Source organism: Trachypithecus francoisi, unplaced genomic scaffold (genome assembly GCF_009764315.1).
Source record: "Trachypithecus francoisi isolate TF-2019V2 unplaced genomic scaffold, Tfra_2.0 Lachesis_group0, whole genome shotgun sequence".
In the NCBI taxonomy this organism is placed as follows: Eukaryota; Metazoa; Chordata; class Mammalia; order Primates; family Cercopithecidae; genus Trachypithecus; species Trachypithecus francoisi.
In genome coordinates, this window is record NW_022681453.1 from 167,302,911 (window position 1) to 167,328,221 (window position 25,311).

At 38.3% G+C, this 25,311-nt stretch overlaps 1 long non-coding RNA gene across 1 annotated transcript in view; it reads left to right on the plus strand.

Annotated features, from left to right (window-relative positions):
* The first annotated feature begins 399 nt into the window (after positions 1 to 399).
* LOC117084225 overlaps positions 400 to 25,311 on the plus strand; it is a 99,888-nt gene continuing 74,976 nt past the window's right edge. The window contains exon 1 of the long non-coding RNA XR_004437362.1: positions 400 to 651. This is a non-coding gene — a long non-coding RNA (uncharacterized LOC117084225). The remainder of the gene's footprint in view (positions 652 to 25,311) is intronic.

Consider the following 25,311-nt stretch of genomic DNA (forward strand, 5'->3'; position numbering starts at 1 on the left):
CAGTGCCTTCCTTCCTCTCTGTTTGGAACCCACTCGTCTATAGAGGGTAATTGCTCTGTCTGTTCTCTGCTATGCAATCAGTATCCACAGGTTATAAAGACATGATGTTTTCAGCCATATCTATGACTACATGTATAAGTCTGTTTGGGATCATCCCCCAAAATAGGCTGCCAACAATTTCCTCCTCTTCCTGCACATGCTTGCCTATTTTTCCATCAAGAATTAAAATCTATTTCCCCACTTATTAAATTAAATCCGGGCTAGAATTCTGATTTATTTACACTAACAAAGTACCATGCTACTGATGCTTTATGAGTTCTAGGTCTAGACCTTAAAAGGCCTGACAGCTTCCATTTTTTCCCCTCAGGGAAAAAATGCCATGCTGTGCGGAAAAATTGCCATGTTGTGTGGAAATCCAGCCTGTCTTGCCAAAGACACAAGGAGTGTGAGAGGAAGTTCCACATGAAGGGACCATGTAGAGGACAACCAAAGCATCATGGCCAAATCCAGCCCTAAGGCTCCAGACATGTAAGGCAGCCCTCTTGGGCCACCCAGCCCAGCCTGTCTGCTACCTGAATGCAGACAATATGAATATCTCCATCAACACCACATGGAGTAGAACAGCCCAGTCAACCTATGGAGTCATCAGAAGTAACGAAACATTAACACTCTAAGCTTTCTAATTTGTTACATAGCAGTAGATAACTCATTGTTTTTGCAAATTCATGAAATTTTAGAGATGATAACTCAGCAAGCCCACTTGGGTACAAACTTAAATCATATTCTCCAAATAGCTTTATTAGTAATTAAGATGGTAGTTTAATGTCCATCTTCTACTCCTGGGTCTGCTCATCTATTGAGTCAGAACTCTGGAGAGGAGAACTGACTAAGACTCCTTAACTAGAAAATACTTATTTTTTTAAAATCTACCTAAAAACCTGTGTGTCCTCTAAGAGTCAGCCCAAATGTCACTTTGAAAATAACTTACTTGATGCAGATCCGTCCTCTCTGTATTTTCCCAGAGTGTGACTTCATCACAGCACATGTTTGCACTTTGTGTTTGACATTACTCAACACTCATTGAAGTCAGGGGATAGGTTTTATCTGAATTTACCTCACCACCCTCACAAACATGCCTAATCCAACGTTACATTTGATAAACACTTATTTTGTGTAATACCTGAGAACATTTGTCTGCTTTGCTTCAGTTAAGAGTATGAAGCTGCTGCACTCTCCCAATTCTTGTTTTTCTAAAAGGTTTTTTTTTCGATGTTTTGGTCTTTATACAAAACAATATAAATTACCAGAGTACATATTATACATATTTGTTGTACAGTTTGGTGATGTGGAAAGAGCACTAGCTTTTGGATGAAGTTAAGTTTCAAACTTATTTCTGGTAGTTTTTGCTTATGTGGAATTGAGTGACCACTTTCCATTTCTGAGCTCTAATCTCCTCATTGTAAGACAGGAATAATTATTGATAGACTTCCAGTAATAGAGTTTTTAAACAGTTTTATTGAGATATAGCTCACATACCATACAATTTACCCATTTAACATGTACAATCACCACAATCTCACAATCTGATTTTGAAATATTCCTGTGACCCCATACCCATTAGCAGCCACTCCCCATTTCCCCATTTCTCTTAACACTGAGCAACCACTAATCTACTTGTCTCTATACAATTGTCTATTCTGATAATTTATAAACATTCAATCCTACAATATATGATCTTTTGTGACCATATATATATATATATATATATTTTTTTTTTTGACACAGAGTGTCACTCTCTCTCCAGGCTGGAGTGCAGTGGCACAATCTCAGTTACTGCAACCTCTGACTCCTGGGTTCAAGTGATTCTCCTGCCTTAGCCTCCCAAGTAGCTGGGACTACAGGCATGTGCCACCATGCCCAGCTAATTTTAGTATTTTTAGTAGAGATGGAGTTTAACCATGTTGGTCAGGATGGTCTCGATCTCTTGACCTCGTGATTCGCCTGCCTCAGCCTCCCAAAGTGCTGGGATTACAGGCATGAGCCACCGCGCCCAACCCTGTGACCATGTTTTTTCACTTAACAGAATGCTTTCAAGTTTCGTCATGTTGTAGCATGTGTTAGTATTTCATTCAATTTTACTGCTGAATAATACATTGTTGTGTGGTTACAGGACATTCTTGTCGTCCATTTATCAGTTGATGGACATTTGGGTGGTTTCCACTATTTGACTGTTATAAGCTGTGCTTCCATGAACATTTGTGTATAACATTTTACGTGTACATATGTTTCATTTCTTGTAGATATATACGTAGGATTACATACATAGGAGTGGAATTGTAGTATATGAGTGTTCCTGTTTCTCCTCATCAACACTTATTATTGTCTGCATTTTGGCTCTAGTCATTCCAGTGGATGTGAAGTGGTAGGGGCATACCATCAAGATAGTATGGGTTCAGTCCCAGACCACCATGATAAAGTGAATATTGCAATAAACTAAGTCACACAATTTTCTTGGTTTCCTGGTGCATATAACATATATGTTTACACTATTCTGTAGTCCATGAAGTGTATAATAGCATTATAGCTACCCCTTTCACTTGAACACTAAGAGGCCATTGTAGGATTACTAATTGGCCTTATTTCAATATTGTGTCCCAGAGAAAGAGAGAAACGGAGAACAGCTTGTCAGTAGAGCAGTTGGCACACATACAACATTGTCAATAAAGTTTCCTGTCCTGTATGGGTGGTTCCTGGTGTCCCCAAACCATTACAATAGTAACATCAAACATGACTGATTACAGATCACCACAACAGATAGAATAATAATTTAAAAGTTCATAATATTGCAAGAAATACAAAAATATGATACAGAGATATAAAGTGAGCTTTTGGAAAAATAGTGTCAATAAACTTGCTGGATGAAGGCTTGCCACAAATCTTTGAAGAAACATAAAGCAAAACACAGTAAAATGAGTGAGGTATGCCCTTTATTTTATTGTGGTTTTGATTTGTGTTTCCATAATGAATAATTCTGTTGATTATCTTTTCATGTGCTTATTATCATTCACAGATTTTTTTCTGGAGAAACATCTATTTGTATCTGTTGCCTATTTTAAAAATTGGGTTATTTGCTTTTTTATTGTTGAGTTGTAAGATTTCTTAATTTATTCTAGATATAATTCTCCTATTAGATAAACAATTTGCAAACATTTCTTCACACTCCATAAGGTATCTTTGCACTTTCTTGATGGTATCCTTTGAGGCACAAAAGTTTTTAATTATGGCAAATTCTAATTTGTCTATTTTTTCTTTTGCCACTATTGTTTTGGTGTTGCATTTTGCCTAACTCATGTTCATAAAAATTTATTTCTCTGTTTTATTCTAAGAGTTGTATGGTTTTAGCTCTTAGAACCCATTCTGAGGTAATTTTTTGAGGAAAAGGTCCAACTTCATTCTTTTGCGTGTGACTATCCAGTTATCCAACACCATTTGTTGTAAAGATTATCATTTCCTCATTGAATTATCTTAGCACCCTTGCAAAAAAATCAATTGACAGTAAATATGAGGGTTTATTTCTGGACTTTCAATTATGTTCCATTACATGACTCTATTTTAGATTTATACTGACATTGTTCCAGTGAAATTCTTTTTTCTTTTTTGTGCTATGATTGTTATACATATTATGTCCATATATCTTTTAAGTACAATACATTGTTATGATAGTGTTTTCTAAATAAATTCCAAAGAGACATGAGAACAAGTATATATATTTTAGGAGATTGTTACATTCATCTTCTTATTTATCTTTTTCATCCCTTCATTTATTCCTGTGGATATTAGTTAAAACCTGGTATTCTTTTCTTACTCCAACATAACTATGTTCCTTCTCCTTACTCCAATATAACTGTGCTGGTATCATCAAGTATACTATATATGCTATAAGCCCAACAATACAATTATATACATATTGTTTTATGCTACATCATTTTCTTTACTACCATGCTTTCTCTTTTCATGTCTGAAGAACTTTCTTTAGACTTTCTTGTAAGACAGATTTGCTAGCAACAGATTCTCTCAGTTTTTGTTTATCTTGGAATGTATTGGTTTCACTTTCATTTTTTAAAGATAATTTTGTTAGAGATTCTTGGGGTTGAACATTGTTTAATTGTTAGTGATTCTTTTCTTTGCTGTGGAAGTTTTATTTGAGGTTCGGGGTGCATGTGCAGATTTGTTACATAGGTCAACTAATGTCATGGGGGTTTGCTGTACAGATTATTTCATCACCCATGTACTATGACTAGTATCCGATAATTAATTTTTCTGATCCTCTCCCTCCTCCTACCCTTCACCCTTACATAAAACTCAGTGTCTGTTGTTGCCCTCTTTCTGTCCATGAGTTCTCATCATTTAGCTTCTACTTACAAGTAAGAACATGTGGTATCTTGTTTTATGTTCCTATGTTAGTTTCCTATGGATAATGGCCTCCAGCTCCATCCATGTTCCCATGAAAGACATGATTTCACTCTTTTTTATGGCTGCATGGTATTCCATAGTGTAGACGTGCCACATTTTATTTATTCGATCTGCCATTGGTGGGCATTTGGGTTGATTTCATATCTTTGAACTTTTAGCATTTTAAATTGCCTTTTGACATCCATTGTTTCTAATGAAAAGTCAACTATTAATCTTTAGGTATCACTTTTACATGATGATCACTTTCATCTCTTCCTCTTTTCAAAATTTGCTCCATGTTTTTAATCTTTCAACATTTTAACTATGATGCATAGATATAGTTGTGGGTATATAGGTGTGTATTTCTTTACATTTGTCCTACTTAGAGTTTCTTGAACTTCGGGGTATGTGCAGATTAATGTTTTCCATCAAATTTAGGAAGATTTCAGCCTTTCTTACTTCAAATATTTTTATTTGTACTTTCCCTCTCCGCCCTCCTAGTGGTATTCCCATTAAACTTATGTTAGTGCACTTGAAAATGTCTCATATTTCTCTGGGACTCTGCTCATTTTTATTTATTCTTTTGTTCCTCTGTGTTCTTCAGATTGCATAATCTCTATTGATCTATCTTTAGGCTCTCTAGTTCTCTTTTCTGCCAGCTCCAATCTACTGTCAAGCCCCTCTAGTGATTTACAATTTTGCTTATTTACTCTCCAACTACACAATTACCATTTGACTCATTTAAAAAATATAATAATTTTATCTTTTTTTCTATTCTCTTTTTGAGAAGACATTATTACCTCATCAAGATATGAAGAGATATACCTTTCTTTTATGCTTTAAGCATAGTTTCCTTTAGTTCTTTAAACATGTTATAATGGCTACTTTTATGTCTTTTTAAAATCTGACATCTTGTTCCTTTCACAGGCAGCTTCCGTTCCCTGCTTTTTTTCTGTGTATGAGTCACGCTTTCCTATTTATTTGTATGTCTCATAATTTTTTACTGAAAACTAGACATTTTAGTTAATGTATTGTAGATACTTTGGTTATTGACTTTCCTGTTGCAGGAGTTGTTACTGTGTTTGCTTGACCGCTTGTTTATTTGTTTAGCAACTTAGATGAACTAAATCTGTGAAGTCTATTTCCATAGTGTGCCATCTTATTTACACGTTTCTCCTCAGAGGGTGCAGCCTTGGGGATGTGTACAATCATGATCCTGCCTGCCACACCCCCACACCTTCAGTGGTGATAGTGATTTTATCCTGGCTTTCGGATTGTCTTTTTGCCTGATTTTCCTGTTAAGCTTCTGGCTGGTCTGCCTGTATTGGTATCACACCCAGCTCTTAGTGTCAGTGAATTACTAGCTTATTGCTCTATTGTTTTCAACAATGCCTGGGGCATGAGTTGCTCCATTGTCCAATCCAATTAAACATGGGTTTGCACAGGTATTCTTTGTGGCCGGTCTTTGAGACTTTCTCAGATCACTAGAGTGTTCCTCTTAGTTTTAACTCTTTTCTTTTAATAAGACCAGCTTCTGGCTGGTCTCCATTTCACTTGTTGCTATCATGCAGCTACTAGACTTCTTTTAATTTCTCATCACTAAAATCTCCAATATTGACCGGGCGCGGTGGCTCAAGCCTGTAATCCCAGCACTTTGGGAGGCCGAGACGGGTGGATCACGAGGTCAGGAGATCGAGACCATCCTGGCTAACACAGTGAAACCCCGTCTCTACTAAAAAATACAAAAAACTAGCCGGGCGAGGTGGCGGGCGCCTGTAGTCCCAGCTACTCCGGAGGCTGAGGCAGGAGAATGGCGTCAACCCGGGAGGCGGAGCTTGCAGTGAGCTGAGATCCGGCCACTGCACTCCAGTCCGGGCGACAAAGCGAGCCTCCCTCTCAAAAAAAAAAAAAAAAAACAACTCCACTGTTTTCAACAATTACCTAAGGTTTGAACTTCCCTATGCTCTACTCCAAATAAAGCTGGTTACTTTATGGAGAGCTATGGACCTCTCTGCTCTTACAGCCTGCCCTCCCCGTGGACAGAACATCAGGATTATTGCTCTGGAGTTAAAAAAATGGAAAGTGGCCAGCTTCTTTAGGGGTGACATCCTTACTCTATTAGGGGGTCATTGGTTCTAGGAGGTGTCTCTATTGGTGAACTGACACAAGAGCAAATAGGTCTCAATACTCTTAAGTTGCACACATACTGGACAAAGCTCCACCACACAAGTGGGGACTGGTCAGAAGAAGGGAGCCCTAGACCTCCAGGCCACACTTGCCTTGAACACAGCTTCTGCCAGCTAAAGCTTGGAGAGAGGAAAAATGCTGGTGTCCTGATGCTCCAGGGAAGAAGTCATGGCCCTAGACCGAAAGCTAAGAGGAGGCATAGCCCTGTGATTTTATTTAAAGTCACCAGGAGTAGAGCTGCCACCACACTCAACTGGAGTCAGGTGGGGCTGGGGCAGGGAAGAGATCTGGTCATGGTTCAGTGTCACAGACTTCCTATTTTTACCAAGATTTGGTAATTTTTTCTTGAATAAAATGTTTCTCCATTTTCTGCATGCTCTTAGCATAACATTTCTAGAGACTTTAATTTTTTTCTTAAAAAAAACTTCGACCAGGTAGGTTGTTCCACTGAGGAGGGCATCTACACAGCTCCTCACATCGCCACTTCAATTCTGTAGTAAATTTATGTTTAGCTTAGTATAAGTTCAATATTTTTCCAAAGTCTTGCTGAGAATGGAAATTTTGTATTCATTTAAATCTTAATGCAAATGTGATGCATTCTTTTTGTTTCTATCTATACATTGTTAGAGTCAAGAATATGAAATCTTCAAAGATCATAAACAGATTGACCAATTAAAAATTGGGGGAATTTAGCCAGGTATGGTGGTACATGCATGTAGTCCCAACTACTCAGGGGGCTGAAGCAGGAGGATCACTTAAGCCAAAGAGTTTGAGGCTGTAGTGAGCTATGATGGTGCCACTGCATTCCAGTCTGAGCAAGAGAATGAGACCACATCTCTGAAAAAAAAAAAAAAAAAAAACTGGAAGGAAATATCCAGAGATATATAGAGGAAGAATATCATTATCCTCACAGAAATGATGTAATTATAATGCTAAAGTAAACTACATAAAACTGAATTAATCTAAGTTCCAGTCTAAAGCTGAGATACACTTTAAAAATTAATCCAACATTTAATTTGAAATGCAACTTAAATTGGAAATGTGGAAAGAGGATATCATTTGATATAATCATGTTTTTAAGTTCTTGTACCTTCATATCTATTTCTTTTATGTAAGTTAGGTTCTCAGGCTCTCTGGGACATTCTCTGAATGTCCTCCTTCTTACCTTTATTCCCTGCCCCCCCCCCCCCCCCCCCCACACACAACCCAGTCTGCATTGGCTTTTGTCTTCTCCTCTCTAGTTTTTTCCTATTTGTATCTGTTAATCTCCCTTCTGCCACTAACCCTCTGTTTTCAATTTTCAGTGACTTACTGTTCTCTCTCTCAATTCCTTTCATGATTCTCCACAGGAAACACTCAGAATCCAAGTTAGCAGGCACAGATTTCTTGTTAACAGTGTTGTGGGAAAAAGATATTTTGAATACTTAGATGTTAAGTTTTTGTTCTCTATTCACTAGAAGAAAAGATTGCCAATACTAAAATCCTTCTGTATTAGTAAAAATGGCAATCATAGAATAAAGAGCTGGTACCCTCACATGGAATACTGCCAACAAACATCTTTGTTTTAACTTTTCTTACTTATTCTGTTCTTAGCCATTTTCAAAAACTAAGATGTCTTACCAGACACTTCAATAGTATATGTTTCATAAAAATTAAATTAAATAACTAGCATATAAGTCACTTCTTTAGTAGCTGCTCAATAAATGTTAATTTTCTTTCTATTTTCTGCTTACTACTGGGCAATTGAGCCTGTGCATACAGAATAGGAAAGTGCCACACTCCCTTCTGTAGGCTTCTACTGGTTCCTTTTGATTTTCCTGAACATATGAAAATATGCCTAGAATGCTGGCAATGATTTTCTAGGATTAGCAGTTGAGAAAACAATCTTCTGACAGTGGCTTAGGGTTATTCACTAACATATTTACTGTACAGATGTACATTGGTAGATTTCAAGCAAGAACTGATGCAGTGTTCCACATTTGCATTAATTAACACAACACTGGCAAGTGGCACTGTTCATAATTTTAAAAATATTTTAACTCACTATTGTTTATATCGACCTCTTAAAAATATAAAATGGAAATATTTTCCTTACCAAGATGGTTTTTCCTCTGCATTATGAGCATTCTGTTTTTTTTCATTGGTGGTTTTCTTCTGTTTTGTCTCATAAAGTTAAAAATCAAATATAGAGAATGATAGATAATAGATAGTTAGCTTATAGGTAGATAGACAGATAGACAGACAAACTTATTTTGAAGTTCTGAAACACTATTTCTATATAAAATACTGGTATCTAAAGTCTAGTCTGGGCTGTAGAATTTCTGTTCCCCAAATGTACACAGAGTAGTATCTATGAAGAAAGTTGGCCTAGACTCCACAGAGGTATGAAAGCAACCTATTATATGTAGACCATCACCACTACCATTATCAATGCTACTGCCACTGCCATCACCACCACCACTAACTCGAACCCCTATCTCACACCAAGTAAGTCGCTGCATAAAGATGACTCAAGGGAAACTCTCTTGTCAAATGCATAGTCTGTATCTGTCTAGCTCAGCTAAAATGGAGAAACGCCAGTTATCTGGTTCAACTTGATCAGTGGAGGCAATCAAATATGTATTATATACATGTCTGAAGGATCGTGCTTGGCTTTGATAGCTGACATATCTCTACTTCAATACAATATAATGTGCCATGAAATTTTCCCCTACATTTCTTCCAAAATATTTTGAGAGAATATTGGAGAATTTATGAAAAAAATTTGGATTCAAATGGTATATTCTATCTATATGTAGCTGGAAGGTGAAGGAGCTATCAGGGAAGAAAATTAGAATCTAGGATAGAAGCAATAAAAAAGGAAGGTGCTGTGAAAATCTTAAAAGACTGAGAAAAGAAAGGATCATAACAGAGTGGAAATTCACAGACGAAAAGGATCTGGCAGGTCATAGAAATAATCTCATCCACTGAGTCAAGCAACACCTTCAAATTTGCATTTTACCTTAGAGTAGCAAAGAGGACCTGAAAGTGTGCAAGTGATCATGGAACAAAAATTCTTATTTTGTGATAACTTTGTGGGTTTGCACTGTCCTGTTTCATGTCGACATGCATAGATATCCTATGTTGTAAGGGAACTTTGAAAGAACTGTTTGGCCAAATACTAATTCTGCTGGACATATATATAGTTGTTTTACTAAAAGAGTGAAATCATCATAAAATTAGTGAAACCCTTAAACAAGTGTAATTTTACGCAGAAAGTCTCAGGGCCTTGTGATTAGTGAATTTTCAAAAAAAAAATTGGGAAGTAAGTATGTCAGGTATCTTTGACCAGGAACATTTTTTTCCTGAAACTTCTCATAGGATAAAAGAACATTGTCTAAGTGGCAAAGCCTGAACTGGGAGTGTTTATTGAGGTACAGTATTCTGATGTTTTAAATGAGCGAGAGGAGGATAGTACAGTAGGTTGCTCATCAGTAAGCAGGAGAAGTAAAAAGTGTACATCCTAAATATATACATATGTGTGTGTGTGTATATAGGTACATATATATATGTATATATATATAAAAGTGGATGATCTAAAACAAAGATACTGTATTACTCAGGGTTCTCTAGAGGGACAGAGCTAATAGGATAGATTTATATGTAAAGGGGAGTTTATTAAGGATATTAACTCACAGGATCACAAGGTGCCACAATAGGCTGTCTGGATGCTGAGGAACAAGGACGCCAGTTCGAGTCCAAAAGCTGAAAAGCTTGGAGTCTGATGTTCGAGGGCAGGAAGCATTCAGCACAGGAGAGAGATGTAGGCTGGGAGGCTAAGTCAGTCTAGTCTTTTCATATTCTTCTGCCTGCTTTTATTCTGGCCCTGCTGGCAGCTGATTAGATTGTGCCCACCCAGATTGAGGATGGGTCTGCCTTTCCCAGTCCACTGATTTAAATGTTAATCTTCTTTGCAATACCCTCACAGATACACTCAGGAACAAGATTTTGCATCCTTCAATCCAATCAAGTTGATTCTCAGTATTAAGCATCACAGATGCCTTAAACAGTTTCGCAGTGATACATCATTGCTAAAGGCAATATACATGTGGGACCTTTTCTTTCAGACTTCGTCCTTTGAAGAAATAGCCTCGTCTCACAGCAGGGGTAACTTTAAGAAATGATGGAATGCCTAAGGTATATTCTTTAGTGGACATTTTCCTCAGCCATTGTCACTCAGTCATTCATTCCTGCATTCAAAAATCTGTTAGGCATTTCCTTTGTGCCTGACAGTTAGTATATATATTTTCACAAAGTCAATCTACGAATTTAGGAATGACAGATACTTGTGATGCATGAAGCCACATCTATCTAGACACTTGATTTCAGAGTGGTTTGGACAATTACCAGCATCCCATTTACAACCTGAGTTCTAGTGATAGAACCCTGGTTGCTTATAGTGGGAACCATCCTATCAATGTACTTTGTTTTGTTTTGTTTTACTTTCTCCCTTTCCAGTCTCACTTTCTCAACTCCCTCACAGTGCTTCCTAAGATCACCTCTCAAATTAACTACTAGCAAGATGCACTTTTGAGTGAACAGAATTAAGGCACCATGCCATGACTGAAGACTTTTTCAATGACCCTGTTTCTAAATAAGGTCACATTCTGAGGTACTGGGGATTAGGACTTCAACATATATATTTTAGGGGATACACATCAACTCATAACAGTCCACCTTGTGGCCCCTCCAAATTCCTGTTCTTCTCACATGCAAAATACATCCACTCCATCCCATCATCCCACAGATTATTTTCCCATTCTAGGATCAACTCTAAGTCTAAAATCTCATCTAAATAACATCTACATCAGTTATAGAGGAGACTTGGGGTATGATTTATCCTGGGGCAAAATTCCCCCCCCATCTATGAACCTGTAAAACCAGGCAATATCTACTTCCAAAATTCAGTGTTGAGATAGACACAGAATTGCCATTTCTATTCTAAAAGGAAAAATCAGAAGGGAAGAAGAGGTCTTGGATCCCAAGACCAATGAAGCTTAGTAAGGTTCATTCCATTCAATTTTAAGATTTGAGAACAATCCTCTTTGGCTCAATGCTTTGTGATACAGGCCTATCAGAGTGGTGGCCCTGCCCCACTCAGTTCTAGGTGGTGGTCCTGCTTCTCATATTGACCCTGCCCTCTACAACTGAGAGTGACTCAGTCCTCTGAAACAGGAGGATCCAGCCCTTCAGCCACCTTTGGCATCATTATTTCTTCATTTTGTCCCATCTCTGTTTCCATTCCATCCAGGTTTCTGCTGGTAGGAAATTCTCAAAAACTTTGTTGGCCTCCTGTGCAATTCATGGGGGTCCAAGCCATCAGAAAAAAAAAAGAATCTTCCACAGATTATTCCTGGATAACTGCACCTTTATTTCTGGCTTCTGCTGAGATGGTTGATTGGATTCATGAGTCACACGCCTAATTTCTTTAGCAAACGGTTGTCTAGCCACATCTTTGGCATTCTCTCCAAAGCAAGCTTTCTCATTTCTGCAATATGGATAGTCTGAGAATTTTCCAAATCTTCAAGTACTGGTTTCTGTTTTCTTAACAATACCCTCTTCAATTTATCTCTGTCCTCTCCCATTTTACTATAAGCAACAAGAAGAAACCAGGCCAAACCTTGAACAGTTAGCATAGAAATTTCATCAGTTAATATCCAAGTTTATTATGTATAAGTTCTGCTTTCCACAAACATCAGAACACAATTCAGCCAAGTTCTCTGCAGCTTTGTAACAAGGATCTCTTTTCATCTGGTCCCCAATAGCAGGTCATTCATTTCCATCTGAGACCTTACAAGAAGTACCTTTAAGGTTCATATTTGTACCGACAGTCTAGAGCAGTCTAGGCTTAGTCTATCATGCATTTTTCTTCCAGCTTCTACTCTTTACTAAATCCCAAAGCCATTTCCACATCTGTAAGTACTTGTTACAGAAACTCCCATTTCTTAGTACAGAAATCTGTACTAGTTTGTTAGGGCTGCTGTATCAAAGTGCCACAAACTGGGTAGCTTAAACACCAGAAGTGTATTGTCTTATAGTGCTGGAGGCTAGATGTCCAAAAGCAAGTTGTTGGCAGGATTGGTTACTTCTGAGGGTTGTGAGAGATGAATCTGTTCCAGGCCTCTCTGCTTGGCCTCTAGATAGCTACCTTCATGTTCACTTGGCATTCTCCCAGTATATGTGCTTGTGTCCAAATTTTTCTCTTTTATAAGGATGGTGACACTACTCATATTGGATTAGAAGTCCATATATTCCTGTGTGACTCCATATTAACTAACTACATGTGCAATGATGTTATTTTCAAATAAGATCACATTCTGAGGTACTGGTGGTGAGAGCACCAGTATATGAATTTTTCATAAGACACAATTCCACTCATAATAATGTTGATGACTGAAACTGTTGTGAAAATCACCAAATAATTCTAGCTGTCCTTGTTCCTAGATACATGTCAGATTTATAATTCTAGCCCCCTTTTGAATGGATAGGACTGCAGGACTTGCTCCAGCCTGTGACTTTTGAGCAGAAGTGATTTTTGTCACTCTTGGGCTGAGCATATAATTGTCAGTACAAAATACTCAAGAACTCTCTTTTCCTTTGGGTAGAGCAGCCTACACGTTGCAGAGGATGGTTGCTTGGCTGCTTGGGTTCCTGGGTAACTATTATGACCAGAGCCTTTCTGTTCACATATGATTGATGTAGAGGGGGATTGGAAAATAGACCTTGTTAGTTGTAAACCGCTGATATTTCTCAGTTATGTGTTACTGCAACGTAACTTGGTCAATCCTGATTAATGCAAACTCTCTACATTCTATTAAGCTCTAGTAGAGTGTAGAGTAAGTGCTTACTTAAATCAACAAACTTTTAGTTTGGAGTGTGTATTAGTCAGCGTTCTCTAGAGGGACAGAAATAATAGGATATATATGTCCTATCATATATAGGATTATATATTACAATTTATGTATTATCATTATATTATAATTATATAATATAATTATGTATATATTAGAATTATATTATGTATTATAATATATAATACATAATAAATGATATGTTACATAATATGCATTATATATAATATGTTATATAATATACTTTATATATAATTTTATATAAAACATATAATTATATATTATAATATGAAATATATAATATAAAATATAAATTTTTATATAATATATAATATTTAATATAAATATATTTATATAATATATAATTCTATATAATACACATATAATATATTTTATATTTTATAGCTCTTTTTAAATTATATAAATACATAAATATATAAATATATTATATATTTTATATATAATATATCACATAAATATGTAAATATATATAAATATATTATATATAGGATTCATATATATAGATATATATATGAATTTATTAAGTATTAACTTACAGGATCACAAGGTCCTACAATAGGCTGTCTGCAAGCTGAAAAGCAAAGAGAGCCAGTTCAAGTTCCAAAACTGAAGTACTTGGAGTCCGATGTTTGAGGGCAGGAAACATACAGCACAGGAGAAAGATGTAGGCTGGAAGGTGAGGCCAGTCTCAGTTTTCACATTTTTCTGCCTGTTTAGATTCTAGCCATGCTGGCAGCTGATTAGATTGTGCTCACCCAGATTAAGGGTGGGTCTGCCTTCCCCAGCCCACTGACTCAAATGTTAATCTCCTTTGGCAACACCCTCACAGACACACCCAAGATCAATTATTTGTACCCTTCAATACAATCAAGTTGACACTCAGTATTAACCATCACAGAGTGCCTTCTATGGGTAAGGAGCTATTAAGCATTGATGATATAAAGACAAATAAGTACCGTGTTGACCCTCAGAGAACTCACAGAAAAATGAGAAACAGAGCAAAAGTGAGAGCAGGAGAGAAAGAGGACAGGCAAATAGAATATAGAGTAGCTGCTGTTCTGATAAAGGAACGCATAGAGTGTAGCAAGCAGAATGACGTAAGTCAGAAAATGTCATATATTGGTGGGTAGTGAAAACACTTCCAATACATCTAATGATAGGTTAGCTAGAAAGGAGGAGGAGGAACACTATGCAAAGTCAAAATAGTGTCAGGGGAGGTAAGTATCTGATATGGAACAGAGGATAGGGTTCCAGAAGGAGAGAGGTGGGAGATAAGGCTAAAGCCAGAGCATGAAGGGCCATGTGCTTGAACTTCATGTTAAAGACAATGGGAAATCACTTAAAGGTTTTAAATTGAAGAGGAATAGAATAAACTTCCAGTTTAGATAGATCACACTGGTCATGTAGCAGTTGTTTTGTGCCTTGTACCATATTCACTCCATCCACATGATTTTAGCGCAGCCAGGATACTAGTTCTGTGCATTTCTCTCAGCATAATACTTCAACTCCACACAAAAGTTTTTCTTCACTTTTCTGCTTCACAACGTTTTCTAAAGCCAAGGAATGCACAGATAGGCAGTACAAAGGAGTTAATACCCTAGGGTAATCTTCCACCTATAGAAGAGGGCAGTTGGCAGGGAAATGTCCCAGCCTCTCATCCTTTGGAGGGATAATTCTGAGGCATGTGTTCTACATGGTTCCTGAAAGGGTATCCCACCGGCATTGAGTCCCAGCGTCCACACTGGTAACCAGCTCAGTAACACACCCTTTATTGATTTTCCCTTCTTGCCTGTATTGTTTTCTCCACATCATTATTATGGGTTTCTGGGGTCACTTTCCAATAAATACTTGTGATCAAATTTGTGCTTCAGTCTTGAATTTCTGGGGAATATAAATTAAGATAAACTACAATGTCAAAGATAGATATGTTTAGGGTTTTATCTAAAGGTGAAACTATGACTCTCATATAAATATAAGATGAACACATGCCAACTATTTTATTTAACTTATTAATTAATGAGGAAACCACTAAGATGTTAAAATTTGTTGAAAGGATAATTCAAAAATAGATCGGTCAACAGTACTGAAATAAATTTACAAATATACTTGTCCCTCAGATGACTACTCCCCCATGAGAGACTGATGCCAGTACTCCCATGCGTACCAAAATCTATAAATGCTCAAGTATCTTGTATAAAATGGTTCGGTATTTGCATATAACCTATGTACATCTTCCTGGACACTTTAAATAATCTCTAAATTACTTATCATACATAATAATCTCTCTATATGTATATATATAGCAAATGGTTGTTATACTGTATTGTTTAGGGAATAAGAGCATGAAATAAATCTGTACATGTTCACTACAGATGCAACCATCCATTTTCATTCTGAATATTTTCTATCTGTAGTTGGTTGAATCTGGTTGGTTACAGGAACCCACAGATTGGGAAAGTTGACTTGTTTTTTTGTGGAGAAAGGAGAGGTCAATTGTTCCTTCACCAAGCAGAATTCATTTACATGTGTGTAGACTGTATCCATTTGTATTGCTACCAGCTAGCTACAATTTAGAGTTATAAATAGGTCAAAAACAACTGAAGGTGGAAATAATCTGGGTGGTACCAGATAGGACACACAGCAACTTATTTGTTTATTTGTTTGTATGGTGTACTTCAAAGTCCTTCACAACTTTTTCTTATAGATAAAAGTGGAAAAGATCATCAGAGAAACCTCATTAGGAACTAGTACAACACCCACATGACAAATTAGTACCTCAACTAATGGACAGAAGGAATAAACTAAAGTACTTCTGAAAGATAGAAAGAAAAGCACTTGTCAATTGACTGAATGTGGGAAATGTGAAATGAAGGATTGAAAGATTCAGTTCAATCTGACTCTTATAAACAACCTCATAAACCTGAGGATTATCAGGCTGGGTGTGATAGCTCACACCTGTAATCCTAGCACTTTGAGAAGCTGAAGCAGAAGAATCACTAGAGGTCAGGAGTTCAAGACTAGCCTGGGCAATACAGCAGGACCCTGTCTTAACAAAAAAATTAAAAAATTAACTGAGCATGGTGGCACATGCCTGTAGTCCCAGCTACATGGGAGCCTGAGACAGGAGATTGTGTGAGTCCAGGAGTTCAAGGCTGTAGTTAGCTATGATCACACTACTCCAGCCTAGGTGACAGAGCAAGATCCTGTCTCTAAAAGGAAAAACAAAAAGCAACATGAGATTTATGAGGGCAATTGATTGTTCCCATTTATTAAACTAAATTGAATAAATGGAAAATCATGGCAGTTAGAAAAATGTTGAAAGCATTGTAGGGGACACTGGTTGTCAGTTACCAAATTTGGTATTACAAACATCCTACTGCTTTCAAGCAGGTGAAGAGGTTATGAAGTGGGAGGCAGTGTAGCTTGATAGTTCAGAACATGGGCCTTGGAGTCAATCAAACAAGGGTTGAATCATGGTTTACCACTTCCTGGCTATGCAGTGTGAAATAGTTTTATTGCCATTTCAAGGTGCAGGGGCATTTTTTGTCAAAGACGATATGAGGATTAACTGACCTAGTGTTTGTAAAGATTTTACATTGCTGCCAAGCACATTTTATCTTTTAGTATATAATAGCCATTACTATTTAATCAGAATTGGAGGAGTATTTTGGGCTCTGCCTTTACACATCAAAGGTCTGGAAATGTACTACTGCAGGATTAATAATATTAAGCCCTTTACATGAATTTTCTATCTATCTAACTTAGCCACAGTTATAAACTGAACTACATTTGTCTTTGAATGTGTTTACCTTTCATTAGTTAAAGGGGATTTATATGAAGTTAACATTTACTTGAAAATAGGGAAAGGGCCCATCAACAAGATCCCTAGTTTAATGTGGATTATTCACTGTCACTAGCTCACAAGAAGTCACTAACACTTAAAAATCTAAGCTGAAACTTCAGTGGCCAGCTGACTCATACAGTCTTCCTGATATTTTCCTTCCCTCCATGTATCATGCTAGTTTACTGTTTTGTGTTGGAAGAAGATTAGATTTGGTGAAATCATGTGAAGTATTGCATAAAGGGAAGGGATTTATTGGTATCTAGATATGCATTGGACAAAAATGGATGCCTTTGAGGTTTAGAGTTTTGCATTGTTGGTCTGTGTGTCTCTTTATCTTCAAAAAGTGATACTGTTTGACTGTGTCTCCACCAAATTTCATCTTGAATTGTAGCTTCCATAATTCCCATGTGTCCTGGGAAGGACCCAGTAGGAGGTAACTGAATGATAGGGGCAGATCTTGCCCATGCTGTTCTTGTGGTGGTGAATAAGTCTCAAAAGAACTGGTGGTTTTAAAAAGGAGAGTTCCCCTGCAGAGGCCCTCCATGCCTGCTGCCATATAATACATGTTTTTGTTCTTCCTTCGCCTTCCACCATGATTGTGAGGCCACCCCAGCCATGTGGAACTGTGAGTCCATTAAACCTCTTTCCTTTATAAAGTACCCAGTCTCGGGTATGTCTTTATTAGGAGTGTGAGAACAGACTAATACATAAGGATAACAAAATCTTCCAAACTATTACAAGTCTGACTCATCTTTGTCTTCTTTTAACATTTGCCAAGTGTTGAGACTCTAGAAAAGAAGTTCTTGGTATTGGTAGCATAGGCAGTGATGATGATGATGATGGTGATGCTGCTGTGGATGGTGGTGTTATTTATGGCAGAAGATTATTATAACTTGTATATATGTATTACACTTTTCACTCACTCATTTCTAGGTGCTATTCTCTTTTTTATCAAGGTATGTGTGCATTCCTTTAGCATTTCATAAGGTCCTGAGTATTCTGAAGTGGATGGTAGGAGAAGCGTGGAGTTGAGGGCAAAAGTGAAGAGCAGAAAAAGAGAGAAAATTTCCCCAACCTGGCAAAAAGCTACAGAACGACAGGCTTCAACAGAAGGTGTGCCAGTTCATTACTCTGAATGGATACTCTGGTCTCAGGCTAAGTTGCATAGGTTCCAAGCATGGGAGCTCTCATTATCACCTAATGTCTATGACCTGAGTAAGACCCAGAAACAGGAGAGCCTTTGGACCATAAAGTATCCAAGAAGCTGAGACAACCATTAACAATTGGCCAGTAAAGACCTGGCATGGTGGCTCACGCCTGTAATCCCAGCACTTTGGGAGGCCGAGGTGGGTGGATCACCTGAGGTCAGGAGTTCGAGACCATTCTGGCCAATATGATGCAACCCCGTCTCTACTAAAAATATATATTTTAAAAAACTAGCCAGGAGTGCTGGTGGGCGCCTGTAATCCCAGCTACTCGGGAGGCTGAGGCAGGAGAATTGCTTGAACCCAGGAGACGGAGGTTGCAGTGAGTCGACACGATGCCACTGAACTCCAGCCTCGGTGACAGAGTGAGATTCCATCTCAAAGAAAAACAAAAACAAACAAACAAACAAACAAAAATTGGCCAGTAATGATAGAAGGATTTTTCCAAAGCTTTAGTGCTGGGAAGATTCAAAGTCCTTTAGGTACAGCTTTGGAAGTGTAGGGGGTGTGTGTGTGTGTGAGAATGTATGTGTGTGTACAGTGGAACCCTATTGTTTATTTAAATTGAGTTTATTTATCTTATCTTTTTGTTATTATTTTTATTTTTTTCTTTAGAGGCAGAATCTTGCTCTGTGGCTCAGACTGGAGTGCAGTGGTGTGATCCTAGCTCACTGCAGCCTTGAACTCCTGGGCTCAAGCAATCCTCCCCCCTCAGCCTTCCAAAGTATTGGGATTACAGGTATGAGCCACTGCACCTGACCAAATTGAGTTTATTTATATCAAGTGAACAAGTGTGACACTTCCTCCAGAATATATAACTGCCCAATGGGTTCACCTTGCCCACTAGCAAGACAGGGGAATTGCAACAGAGAAAGAGTAATTCACACAGAGCTAGCTATATGGGAGACCTGAGTTTTATTACTACTCAAATTAGACTCCCTAAAAATTTGAGGATCAGAGTTTTTAAGAATAATTTGGTGGGTAAGGGATCAGTGAGTCAGGAGTTCTGATTGGTCAGATGGGAGATGAAGTCATAGGAAGTTAAGGCTGCCATCTTGTGCTGAGTCAGTTCCTGGATGGGGGCCAGAAGACCAGATGAGCCAGTTTATTGATCTGGGTGATGCCAGCTGATCCACCGAGTGCAGGGTCTGCAAAATATCTCAAGCCCTGATATTAGATTTTGCAATAGTGATGTTATCCCCAGGAGCAATTTGGGGAGGTTTAGAATCTTGCAGCCTTCAGCTGCATGACTCCTAAACCATAGTGGCTAATTTGTTAGTCCTGCAAAGGCAGTACAGTCCCCAGGTAGGAAGGGGGCTTAGTTGAGGAAAGGGCTGTTATCATCTTTGTTTCAAAGCTAAACTATAAACTAAGTTCCTCCCAAAGTTAGTTCAGCCTACATCCAGGAATGAACAAGGGCAGCTTGGAGGTTAGAAGCAAGATGGAGTTGGTTAGGTCAGATCTCTTTCACTGTAATAATTTTCTCATTTTTTAAATGAGATTTTTTGCAAAGATGATTTTACCTTCAGGTTTGGACTAAGAAACAAATGGCTATACAATGATAATGATGGTGGTAACAAAAAATAAGAGGTGTGACTGGTTTCAGTGGCTGTTTATCCCAGGAAAAGGTCACATTCTTCCAGCAATCCCAAGATAGATATTACATAAGAATACCAGAAACTGGAGAAATTAAGTAAGTTGTGCAAGGAAAAGAAGCAAAGAAGTTACGCAGCCAGAACTAAAGCATGAGCCTATTTGACCCATAAGCTTATCTTCTAATGACTGTAGTAGAGACTTTCACATCTGATATCAAAGTTGGCTTTCTGGGGAAGACAAACCAGACAGCTGGCATTACAGTGGGCATTTGAGAGCTGAGAAAAGATATTCTTGAAGGAAAGTATTTCCCTCTGAAGCTTATAATTTTGGGTAACAAAGATATTTCTGAGGAAGGAGGGTGTTGCTTTCTTCTAATTAGCCACAATTCAACGGAGATGGACACCATTAGGGATAAAGACTAAGTTTCTACATCTAAACAGAAAGGTGGGCTGTGAGGATAAAGAGAACTAGGGTGGAGTGAGGGGGGAGTCCAAAACAGGGAGTTGTTCTGAGAAACTTTAGAGGCTGGATAGGTTACTGGAGTGAGGAATCCGAGGAAAAGCAGCACCCTGCCTACATAGAAAATGGAAATCAAGAATTGTATGTTTGCTTCATAGTTTTCAAAAAGCTGACTCTGTCCTATAACTGCCTTGAAATTTCCTGATGCCTCAGACAGCCTGACAGTCTACCAAACTAAAGTCTGGAAAAGGTGACAACATCCTGACAGAATATGATAGCTGGAAGGAATCTTAGGATCATTGTGTCTAGTGGTTTGCCAAGTTGTTATAGATGAGAAGCCTTTTCAGCTAACCAAATCCTATCTGGAAGTCAGGTGTGTAAAAGAGAGAAAAACAGCTCTTTTGGTTGAAGCTGGTTTGGGAAACTAGTCTCATGCTCATTCATTTTCCTCCCTTTCTCTTCTCTTTCTAAAGTGTGGGTCTCTTTTTGTTTACCTATATACTAGGTAGATTTTCTGTACATGTGTCTATCTCATGAATCTCTCAGAAATGACAAGTGGTCATGTAATGTCTCTCAGGTGCCAAGATATGGGGAGCAATATACCAACATTATTATAACCCCATAACCAAATTAAGGACTAAGTTTTATTCCTACATTATTGACAGGGAATCTGGAGCATGGATAAATTTACTAGCTGAAGATTACAAAAGAAGTCAGTTCAGGAGCCAGAATTTGAACACAATCTGTCTGACTCCAAAAATTGTTATTCTTCCCACTGTGCCTCACATAGATTTTCATGGAGAGTATTTCCTTTTGTGTTCCTAGTTTACCTTCCCCAAAGTGTGTCTGAATAAAGAGTACCCTATACCTCTGAAATTCAATTCATGTTTAAAAAAAAAAAATACAGGTGCACACACACACCCCTTCACCCCCAGTGATCATACAGTTCTATACAGTATATATTTAAAAAATCAATTGAACCATTTCAATTTCCTTAATTAAATTCACTAGACAAGCCTGTCAACGTAGTTCTACAGCCCCTTGAAACCACAGCTTCTGTACGTGACTGGATGGTGATCAAAATTCTAGTGGGAGGCAAAGGACAAGACAGAGGTAACAGTAGGGAAGACACCGCCTTGGAAAACATTGCAGTTCTGAGCTCAGAGCTTACTCCACAGGGGTGCCAAGCAAGATGAGAAACTGACCCTATATGTTCAGTGGGAAAATCAAAAAGTAGGCCAACTGCACATTAGTTAATATTAAAGTGAGAGTCTCTGGAATTGTTTCTGCAAATCCCTCACTCACTGGTCTAATTAGGGAAAATGGAGGATCCCAATATATCAGTAATTTCACACCAGTGGAAAGCACTGGAGTTACATAAATGTTTACCTCAATAATCCAGGCATGGGGCTATGGCTGCCTCTGAACAGTTTGTGAAGAGGAGGGCATATAAGCAACTGCCGGAGGCTAGTGGAGTTGACCCCAAAATAAGAAAATAAAATCTAGCCACTGGTCCTTGGTCACTCTCAGCATGGTATAAAAATGTGACTCCTACAAATTCCATTTTCCAGTTGCCACTTAGCAGGCTGCTTCTCTCCCACACAAAACCCACCCTCATATTGGGCAGAGGCATGGATGTAGAGCAGCCATCATCTATCATTTCTGGCTAGGCAGCTCCAAGATGGAAGAAATGAATGGTCCCCTCTGTCTCTTTTTCCTCTTGTTTATACTTAATTGTCTTAACATACTACTGGAAACACATGTGATCAATGAGGACAGGAAACAGCATCACTCATCATCCAAATGTTTTTCATTCTCAGCTTTGTGCAATAATAATACATATTTGCATAGCTCTTTACACAACTCATTCACCAGCATCAATTTTTTACATTCTCATATGAATACTGCTAGAAAAACCATGGTTTTTTAGCTGGAGATACAGAAACCAGCTCTCAGCTAAGTTCGGCAGCTTTCCTGAGATCACACAGCTAATGAGGTGAGAAGCCAGAGTTAGAACCTCAGGTCTTTTGACTTTGAATTCCGCCGTGTTTGCCTCCTCATTCTCTCTATTTTCTTTTGTCATGATAACATCAGCGTTGTCTGTCTTCCTATTAAATCGCATCTCTCCTCATTTATCTTTATCTCTTAGCCAATGAGAGTGTAGTGCATTTATTTTCAAATCTTACTGAGAGATTCCCCAATAATTTAAACATACTCATCAGCAAAACATTTCTACAAAGTTATTAAGTCCTTCACAAGCACGTTAGAGGGCCACTTTACCAGCAGCCAAAAAATGCATTAATACATTCTTGTGCGTGAAGTAGGCTAAAAATAATATGCACACCAGAGATAATGGAAACATGTTGACATTATTAAGGTTATAACACATTTGAAGCTACCTTAATTGTAATATTGAGCAAATTAAAGATTATCAAGTACAGTGTCCCTGAACATCCTGGAGCAGCGTCTTTCCCCATTTGACTAATTGCTGTGACACTTGAGATCTCAGTGTGATGTTTTCCTCCACACAAGTGCACAAGTGGAGGCCACCACAACTCTTTAAATAAACAGGCAGATGTGTTAAATAATAAATTAATTTATTGAGTAATGTCAGAGTCACAGCCTTGATTCTTTGGCTCTGCCACAAACATCCTCTACCAGCTGAACAAAAGGGAGGTAGCTGCAATTTTTGCTCCACTGAGCTCATGTGAAAGATGGAGGGTTTTCTTAATGCTTTATCCATAAGTGAGCTCTGGAGAGTGTGAGACCCCCAGTACTATGATGACAGAGTACAGGGGTCAGCAAATTTGCCCCCAGAGGCTTTGTGAAATTGGTGATCTCCACTGTGCTGAGCAGATGAGAAAGCAGCCAAAGACAACAGGTAAACAAGTGGGCGTGGCTATGTTCCCATTAAACTTTATTTTCAAACACCCGCAGTTGCTGGATTTGGCAGATGGAGGTGCTGTGGATTGTCTACTGTGAGGCAGGGGCTGGAACACCAGACGGGGTCAGGGGAAAGAGGTTCATTCATCTTTGAAGCAATCATGCTGTGTGGCCTCAGGCAATTCACTTGCAGTCTCTAGGCCTCTTTCTTCCCTAAAGTGATTTCTATTTCTCACAGTCTGAGGCTATGAAATTTACTCTTGAAGAGCAGTTAGCACGCAGAAGGTGGTCTGAATCAGGGATGACAGATTTAATTGGTTGCAAGTCCTGTCATAGTTTGAGTTCCCCTCAAACAGACCCTCAAGACAAGGATTTGGATGCAAGTAGCTTATTTTGGAGAGGATCCCAGGAAGCCTGAGAAGGAACAGGGAAGTGAGTCAGCAAAGTAGAGACAGTTAATAAAGTGGGTTAATGAAGGGGTTACCACAGTAGGCAACTGGGGCTCAATCCTGCTGAGAAATCTCTGAAAGACTACCTGGAAATACCTCAGAATTGTCTCGCTGAGATGTCAAGGAAGTAGGAGTCTTTATCCAACAACTCTCATTACTCATTGGTTGATGGTTACTAGGGAGGAGAAGGGTGACTCTCTGGCACCTCCAGCCTGGTCCACAGCTATGCCAAGTGCATTCCCGCAGGAAGAGGACAACCTCAGCAGAGCACACAGGAAGCCATCAGAACTGTCTGAGGATTAAGGGTAGGACTTTGAAAGCATCTGCTGTATGTAGGTCCCATTCAGGAAGCACGAATGAGTGGAAAAGGCCTGTCAAGGAGGCAACAGGGAGTGGTAAGATTTGTACCAAATTAGAGAGCACAAGTCCTATGCAAAGAGATTGTGGATTTGGAAGATATTGGCAGATGTTTCGAGAGCAGTTAGAAATCCAGATTTTTATGTAATACACTTGTCTTTTTAAATGTTAGCAACTAATTTAAAATTTTAAGCACACAGTGCTGGCTAAAGAAAAAAAAAAAACTATGTCAGGACTAGCAGGACTATCACGATGAGAAGATCCGTCTTACATCAATAGAAAAACAAAACACCAAACTTCCAAAGTGAATAAATGAATGAATATCGGTTTGGCTTTTTCACAAATTTACTTTCTCTGTGCTTTGTCTGCAAACCTTCTGGCCCTTACTTATTTGGATTATTAGCACAGACCCTCACCCACCCACTTACTAAAGCCAGAAGAGAGAGATTCTAGATTTTTTCCTAATCCTGGTCTCATTGCCAATGACTTTTTTGTTTACAAAACAAAACTTCTGGGTGCCCTTGAATTCTTTTCTAACATTTCTATTTCCAGTGCCTCAGTGACCTTAATTCAAGATCTACTCACTTTTTTTTTTCTATTTTATGACCTTATCACTTTTATTACTGGCATAGACTGTGAGCACATCACCCTGCAGCTAGTATTGTTGTCTCTAACCTATGTTTCAAACTGCAAGTAAATTACTTTCTGTAAAAGACTGATCCAATCATATGACTTCCCGATTTAAAACCCATGGGGAAAATCTCCATTTTCTAATTATTAAGGAAAGTGTAAATTCTTGGCATGGTTTATAATGTGCATGATTATATCTGGTTCTATTTGCTATTCCTCTGCCATGACAAAAGACCACACTAAGCTGTTTGCTGTTCTCCAAGACCTTTCGCCCACTGGTCTGCAATCTTTCCATAGAACCAGGATTCCCTCATCCTCACGCCACCCAAATTCACATA